The sequence below is a fragment of the Diceros bicornis genome, chromosome 32 (genome assembly GCF_020826845.1).
Source record: "Diceros bicornis minor isolate mBicDic1 chromosome 32, mDicBic1.mat.cur, whole genome shotgun sequence".
In the NCBI taxonomy this organism is placed as follows: Eukaryota; Metazoa; Chordata; class Mammalia; order Perissodactyla; family Rhinocerotidae; genus Diceros; species Diceros bicornis.
Window position 1 is genome coordinate 35,927,000 of NC_080771.1, and position 9,115 is coordinate 35,936,114.

The window sequence follows — 9,115 nt, forward strand, 5'->3', positions numbered from 1 at the left end:
CTTCCAATTGTTTCTTTTTATGAGGGAAATTTTTAACTTAAGAGGTGACAAAAGATTTGTTATGTTCTAAAACTTTCAGGACAATGTATCACACCTTTAAAAGTCTGAACAAAGCATTTAACAAGGGCCCTCTTTTCTAAGTGTACAATTTAACCCTTGACCAATTGACCTTGGCAGGGGAAGCCCCATTATCTTCTTTATTAGCACTTGATATTAGCCTTTAGTTTTTATCTCACGTGGTGCAGGCTCAGGCAACCCTATTGACTTCCTTTTTGTAACTTTAATTAACACTATCTGAAGGCCAGATTTATATGCTGTCTTACATCAGGCAGGGGACACATTCCCCAGTGAGACACAATGTCTATCCCCACAATAAAATCTATAATACAATAAGGCAAAAAGAGATACAATCACTTCACATAAAGCCCATAAATACATCAGTTTTTCTTCAAAATTTCATCCGAATTCTATCAACTCTTATACCTCTAAACATAGCATTCATTAGGACTTTATCAATAGGTCTTGGTCTTATAATTTTGGACAGGGGAAGCATTCCCAGTCAGATATTTTAAAACATAATCAGGCAAAGCTGATATAAACTCTTTGTATAAAATTAGCTCAAACATTCCAACTTTTATAATCTTATGAACACTTACATTTTTACGTTTTCTCAATTTAATTGTAACCTGAGTTAGAGTCTTAAGTCTAGTCATTACTTTTTTTCCCTTTTTTAATTTGGCCTTTTTATAGGTATCAATAAAACAATTATTTTTTATTTTTATTTTTTTGTGAGGAAGATCAGCCCTGAGCTAACATCCATGCTAATCCTCCTCTTTTTGCTGAGGAAGACTGGATCTGAGCTAACATCTATTGCCAATCCTCCTCCTTTTTTTTCCCCTAAAGCCCCAGTAGATAGTTGTATGTCGTAGTTGCACATCCTTCTTAGTTGCTGTATGTGGGCACAGCCTCACAGCCTCAGCAAGGCCAGAGAAGCAGTGCATCGGTGCACAGCCGGGATCCAAACCCGGGCCACCAGTAGCAGAGTGCGTGCACTTAACTGCTAAGCCATGGGGGCGGCCCCAATATAAAACAATTATGATGAGAGCTCTCACAAAAAAATTATTCCCCCAATTTAGAAGTTTTTCCAATTTAAATGATCCATCCTCTGGCCACACTGATGAGTAGGATCTTAACAGCAACTCATACCAATAAGCTTCACCATACACAAGAGGCATCCCCAAAAGAGATTCAGAAATTTTCATTCCCCAAAATAGCCCAAGAAATCAAAGGCTTCTTCTGCACAGGCGGTAGTGCACTAACAAACAACAAAGGTTGAGACAAAGGCCTCTGATGGACTAGGACCCCTCATGACCAAAGAGGTCACAAAGGCAAGCTTCTAAAGATATAGCACTAGACAAAAAGGAAAAAAACCTCATCTTATATGCACATTAATAGCTTTAGCTATGCTTTGGGTCTCCCGGAACCAGACTACTACCTAAGGGAGAGGTGCCACAGGGTTGGGGATTGTGTATGCTTCATAGAGTACCACATCATTGCATGGACATTTTCTTAAGTTTGGTGGGGGGACCTGTCATCATCTGCCCCATTCTGTGACCAACTTATCCTTTCACGGGAGACTTCTTGAGGTGGCGAGTGCCCTAATGGCTCTTAACTGCTCGACCTGCACCCATCAATATTGCAGCTCTTTTGGCTTCCAAGATGCCCTTAGCAATAGCTTTCACCTTATGCACATACTCCATAGGTGGGCCCTATGGCAAAGTCTACTGTGGGCCCACCCAGGCAAGATGCTTATGGAGATGCCTGCATCTTGCTCTATAGTTTTTCCTTTATGACAAATGACACAAAAACAGACAAGGAAAAATAGTGCCGTCTCGGGGAGGAGAAGGATCAATAAACCAACGAGTACTCAGTAGCTCGTACTACTTACCTGCAGCTGAAAGTTGCCCAGTTCATGAGCATGCAGCCTAAGGGGTTACAGGTGGGGATCAAATTAGCATCTCTCATTGTCTCAGAATTTAGACATGCCTGGTCAAAAGTATATTTATGCTGCAGCTAGAATCAGATCACGAAAATTTCAAGCATCCCCAAAATCAAGACCCTTACAATGAAGGCCCAGCCAAGGCTTTCTCCTAACAGCTAATGTAATTCCCCTGAGGCTGACATCAGTTTTGTAGGACTCTTAACTACAAACAGGAGCGCAACCTGCATTTCTGTCTGACTATCCCTGACCGCAAAGTGGGGTGTAACCATATTTTTGTCTGACTGTATTTTGGGACCCCCTCCCATCTGACAATTATCAAGGCAAGCCCTCAGCACACAAAGCAAGCTTGGTAAGATTCTGCTGTTCTCTATAAACATCTACACCTCCTGGAAACTTTTGGTCAAAAGATGGAGCCCTTGACTCTTTAAAGATAATAGATTTTCCCTTGTTCCTTGGTTTGGAGGCTCGAAAAGAGCCCCAAATGGCCATTGTAATTTTAAATTATCCTAGGTTATCTTGCCAGCTGTTTACAGTTATCCCCATTTTAGGGGGCTTTTCCCAAGGTGGCCACAAAAAAACAAGGTAATTATAAAGAGAGTTTGTTACAATCACGGAGAAACTGGGTCTCCAAACTGCCATTTTTAACAAATAAAACAGTCAGACATAAACAAACATGAACAGACACCAAAATCCAATATTCTGGGACTCTAACCCAGAACTCAGGACTCTAACCTGCTCCTTTTGAGTGCCCCAGCGGCTGTAACCTTTATATCATCTCCCACAATCCTAGCCTTGGAACTTTAACCCAGCAACCAAATCTCACCAGTGGGGCCTCTAACCCACTATCCTGATGAGATATTAGACAGTTTTAGGCACAGGTGCATTTTAATGAGGTCACTCACCCAAATACAAATGACATCTGATCCTGGAGCTCTTTACAGACACAGACACAGACAAACCAGACACCACTAAACTGGTTCCTAGATTCTAGGTGAAGTCCTATACCTCTTCCCACTCTGGCAGGGCACCATGTTAACCAGATGGTCCCCCCTCTCAAAGAGTGGACCCCAGATAGGGGGGAAGAAAAGTTCTCGGTGGTGCACCCCCAAGACGACTTACCCTACTCAAGATGTGAGCCCATCAACCCACCAGAAGTAGCTGTTTCTCTTTCCACCATAGGGAGCATTAGGAGGCAGCCGGCATTGGCACAGGAGAGCAGGTAGGGCAGATCCCTAAGACAAACAGAGCCTCAGCAGCCACTAGGGACTTACCCGACAGGTTGCCCATCTGAGCTCGACTGGCCATGAGCAGGACTTAGGGTCCCTTCATGGTCGCTAGATTTCTGTTACTGCACAAAAGGCATGATCTGCTCACCATGAGACAAAAGCCAATCATCAAGAGGCAAGATGGTGGCAGAGAAAGAGAAGTTTATTACAGCTTGCTAGCAAGGGGGAAGACGGCCAACTAAAGTCTGAAAGAACCATCTTACAGAACAAAGACTACAGGCCGGTTATATAGGGAGCTGGTCTCTGGGTTGGGGAGGCATCTGGTCTCAGAGTAGGGGCATCCATCTGATCTCCAGGTGGAGGCAGACATGTAATTTCAGCGTGGGGGCATCCATCTGATCTCTGAGTGGAGGCAGCTATCTTGTCTTAGTTCCTGATAGTCTTTTGTTTTACTTGATATGCATCAGAGACTGGAGCAATGCCCTATACCCTGATCTTTCAGTTGTCATTGATGATGGCTGTCAGCATAGACTCTCTGCCTGGGGTCAGCACATTCCTAAGGAACTCAAAAGAACAAAGTTTTCAACTTACAGCAGCTGGGAGGGGCCATAAAATCCACAGAGCAAGTCTGGGTTAGTTAATCAGAGGTCGTTCAAATTTACAATAGGATTTCTTTTCTACAATATGGCTTCCCTCACGTCAACCTTGTGTTGAGCCAGCATCATTATAGTTCAGGTAGTTTTTTTTTTTTAAATCTATCTACTGTCTACTAGGCCCTATTAATAAAATACAATTTTCTCCTAGAGGAGTTGAGAGTATATGAAAACGTACAAACTAATTTTGTTAAATTTCCATTTTTAGAAGAATAGTTAAACTATTCTATGTTCATAATTTGAGTTATGCAACTATAAAAGTTAAAAGATATATTTATATATTCTTGACAGCAGTAATAACACAAGGCTTTGTACAATAACCCACAAAGATGTTGAAGGATTGAATTAGTGCTGACCACAGAAAAGAAAGAAAGGATGAGTGTGAGAGTTTGGTTAGTCATTATTGGTGGAAAGGAAGCAGAACAAAGAGTTAGTGTACAGAAGAGAACTATTACAGGGAACCCTGGAGGCTTCATGTGTCCTTGAACACTTTTACAATCCCTTATATGGAACTGTATCCTTTACCAAGAATGATACAGTACTTCTTAATCTCAAATTCACGTACCCAATGTGCAGTAAGCCAATCATGGAGACATTGGTGCTTGGAGATGGAGAAATGTTTATTTAAATTGGCCAAAAGGAGAAGGCGAGAGGATAGGTTCTTTGAAATCCACCTTAACAAGAGAAGAAAGCAGGGGGTTTTATAGAGCTAAGGGGCTTGGCAGGAGGAGTTTCAGAGAAACAAAGGGGTAATCCATGTTTCTTTCACTCCAGATAAGCCCTTGGGCAATCAGACTTCTGGGCATCAATGGCAGCTGGGAGCATGTTATCTGGTGGTTGTAACTTCCTCGAAGGCGTTCTTTTTCCTCTGCAAAACAAGCTCATAAATCCTTGTGACCCTTGAGTCACCCCTCAGGTTAAACAAGAAAACAGCAAATTGACAACATTAACTTCTTTTCATCTAAGTCTGTGTTGGGAACAAGGTCAAAAGATAATCACGTTCTCATTGAATATTTACAGTAAACCTCAGGTACTCGTCTTCAAGAACACTAAGGAGGATGCATTCATGCTAAAATGAGGAAAAACTAGATAGAAGAGATCATTTGTTTTAACACTATGATGAGACTACAATAATGGACTCCTTGTTAGTGAGAAATGATAACATCTAAGAAAATAGAAAGAGGGTAGGGCATTTTTCAATTGGTTGCCTCAAAAGTCACTGAAAGTAGTATTGCTTGGGCTTAAGCAAACTGTGTTGACTTGACTCATGCTGGGTCTCAGGATCCAGATGTGAAAAATGGCATCTTACCCACTGCTCAGAAGAAACAGTCAAGGTGAATGGAAAGAAGGGAAAAAAAGGGTAAATAAGAGGTTCACAGTTTAAAGTAAGAGTTTCATCCCTTAACAGTCCCATATATGGGCAAAAGCTGGAAAAACAGTAATCCTTTAAAATTTGTTTAGAATTAAACAAAAAAGAAAACAAAAAACCTATGGAACGTCAGCCAGTTCTATCAGTTGTTACATGATATGTAAGAAATCACGGAAGGTTATACGAGTGATTCCTGGTCGCTTTCCTGCCTGCACTAGTTTGCTGATTTCTGAAGCTATACACCAGAGGCAGAGCCTCCTTGGGAGAGGCAGCCTCTCTCTGCTAGCGACAATACCTCCGAAGATCCAGTCAAGACATTCCTAAAGACTGCAGTCTTTTGAGTGTCAGCTTCCAAATCGTTCGGACTGAATCCTTTCTGAGAATAGCTCCTGCTCCTGTCTTGAGCAATACTTGTTTGTTTACTTGTCCTAAACAGCAAAGAGATGACACATGACTGATTGGAGGATTGGCCAATAGTCGCCCAGACAACCTTGAGGGTGTTATATCCCTTCCAATCAGAAAGAGTTGAGGTGGGACAGGCCAGGCAGGCCTGAGGAGCTGAACTAATTGCTGGTGTGACCTGCCCTCCATATTGAGTGTGGCAAAAATAATCCCAATGTGTTCTGTCCTGCAGGTTAATGTTTCATGCCTGGTTTAACAGATTCTTAGCAATAGCTAGACAGCATGATTTACAGCCATGTTACACCGCTAATGCTGGGACGCCAAATTCCGTTTTTAGCGGTTACATTATTTCCCCCACGATTATGGTCATTTAATGTTATGAAAAAAGGAATGAGGAGACAGTTATTTAAAACTAACACTGCTTGGCTTTCTAGAATGATTATCTGATAGTTTAAAAGCACCTTGAGATTCTGGAGAAAACAGTGAATAAATTTAAATGAAAGATGTGTTCTTACTTTTCTACTTTTTTTTTTTATAATTTTATTTATTTCTTTCTTTTTCCCCAAAGCCCCAGTAGACAGTTGTATGTCGTAGTTGCACATCCTTCTAGTTGCTGTATGTGGAACTCGGCCTCAGCATGGCCCGAGAGGCGGTGCGTCGGTGCGCGCCCGGGATCCGAACCCGGGCCACCAGCAGCGGAGCGCAAGCACTTAACCGCTAAGCCACAGGGCCAGCCCTACTTTTCTACTTTATATGGATTATTTCAAGGAACAGTAATATTTATGTTATTCACTTAAAAATAAATCATACTGTGGGGCCCGCCCCATGGCGTAGTGGTTAAGTGCGCACGCTCCACTGCTGGCAGCCCGGGTTCAGATCAGGGCTCGCACCCATGCACCGCTTGTCAGGCCATGCTGTGACGGCATCCCATATAAAGTGGAGGAAGATGGGCACAGATGTTAGCCTAGGGCCAGTCTTCCTCAGCAAAAAAAACAAAAACAAAAACAAAAAAAGATGAGGATTGGCATGGATGTTAGCTCAGAGCTGATCTTCCTCACAAAAAAAAAATAAATCATACTGTTTATATTAACTAGCTTAAAATAATTCATGAACAATTTTAATTTACCACTCTGAATATTGTTCACTACATCAAACTTCTATTAAACTGCAATCTGGGGGCACATGAAATGTTTCACACACACTCAAGCACACTTGTTTACAAAAGTTATATGAAGTTGCTTGTTAATTTATTTGTATATGAATATAAATTAATAAATTTTAAATATAATTTATATATTACTTATTTGAATTTGCTATTCCTACTTGGAAACTATGCTTATGAGACATCTTTACACGCCAACTGCTTTGGATGATTTTCTGAGAAACATGTAGGGATATGTATGTGGTTTTAGATTCAAGTAGGAATCAAGGTTAGGGGTAGAACTATAACAGCCACTGCAAATGTGGATTTCAGTACTTGAAAATCACAGAGTAATCCTGTCCCATCACAGGGGATGCACAGCCCTTAAGGCTAATCCCTAAGGCAGTGAACCCAAGGCCTGGGGTAATTTGGTAAAGCTTTGCAGATGCCTAAGGGACTAGGAAAATATGAAACTCTTCTTCCCCTCCCCCCACCTCCATATGCCAGATATCGATTTTTTCCCTCTTCCAGCATTTGGAACAGTTGTCCAGCAAGAGGACGAAAAGTCCATTTCTCACAAAGTTGCAATTAAGCCAAGAAAGCACTCACCAGTCAGTACTTACTAATGGAAAAAATCCAGAAAAGAAAGCAACACACAGTCCACACTCCCTTTTAAGACTTCAAAACTGATCATTTTATGTTTGGCAGAAGGGAGGTACATAATAAGCACTTACTGGATTTTTTTTTTTTCAATCTTCACAGAATAAATACAAAACAACCAAGATGGTACACTTGGAACTTAAAACCTTCTTTGGGAACTTTTGAAAAGCAGACAGAAGGTTAGGTGCTCTTCTTTATTCACTATTTACTATCAGAGATTTTTATGGTAAAGAACTGTGACAGAAAGAGGGAAAAAACCCTGGGATAGAAAGTGACACACACACAAACACACTGTTCTTTTGCAAAGAGTGGCAGAATAAAGAGCTACAACTAACATCATTGTTCTGGTGGTGAGGAATAATTACACAAGGATCTAGACATACTGGCCTCTCTATAAAGAAAGAAGTCCCAGCTGTATTAAACTCACGTTGAGAAGTATATGTTGGTATGTTTTGTATGTTTGTATAATAATGTATATTAGCACAATCCAATTACTTTATCAAACAAACATATAAGACAGGCTTTTACAAACTCAAAAGGAGAAAAAGTCTGAAAGTATGGGGATCGTTCAAAAAATTAGCTGTGAAAGCACTGGGCCGGCCCCCTGGAGGATAGGTTAACTGCGCGCGCTCCGCTGCTGGCGGCCAGGGAGGCACACTGACGCACTGCTTGTCAGGCCAGGCTGGGCGGCATCCCAAATAAAGTGGAGGAAGATGGGCACGGATGTTAGCTCAGGGCCAGCCTTCCTCAGCAAAAAGAGGAGGATTGGCATGGATGTTAGTTCAGGGCTGATCTTCCTCACACACACAAAAAAAGTTATGAAAGGACAAAAACAGCCAAAGAGTCAAGTACTATTAATACAGACACGTGTGCATCAGACTTGGAGGTGAGCAATACCTCAACTGGTAACTAAACGCTGTGTGGTGATCTCCATTCTACAGGCCACTTTCACTTGCTCCTTACAAAACACCTGGAGTTCTAAAATGTCCTTTTACAAATGAGTCTGAGACTCAGAAAAATGGTTACTTATTCAAGGTTGCTCAGCTGGTTAGTGGTTGAAAGACTGAGGGGTATGGATACGAATAAAATTCAGTATTTGCGAGACCGGAAAACACTCCTTAAATGAAAACAGCAGACTAATGACATCAGGCAGGCAATGGGTAACGGCTGACGCGACAACACATAAACCATCCGGAAGTCACCTACGGCTCCAGCATCGTGTCAGAAGACTTTGCCCAATGTGAGAGGCCTTGAGACACGAACAATGATCCTTTGACCTTCTCCAAGGTTAGCGTCTATTAAACACAATCTGACATAACTCAGTCTAGGTTCTTTTCTTAGTTCGGACATGAGAAATAACTTATCAGTGGACAGTTTCCTAAAAAGAAAAAAAAAAAAAAAAAGAAAACTGAGATGTGCTTGATCTGGAAAGCCAATGAAAACGAAAAGACAAAAAGCGAACACCTGAGAAATAACCACAGCCCCTAACTCGGGGGTCCTCACGGCGCGGGAGCACAAAACTACTTTATTTTCGGGTAGAAACATTATTGGCCATCAGCACCTGGCGCCGGACACCTATGCGAGGCTAAGTCCAGGCGGCTGCGCCGCTCGGCACGGTACCCAGTGGGCCCGCGTCCCAGTCCGCCCAACAGGGTGTGGGCG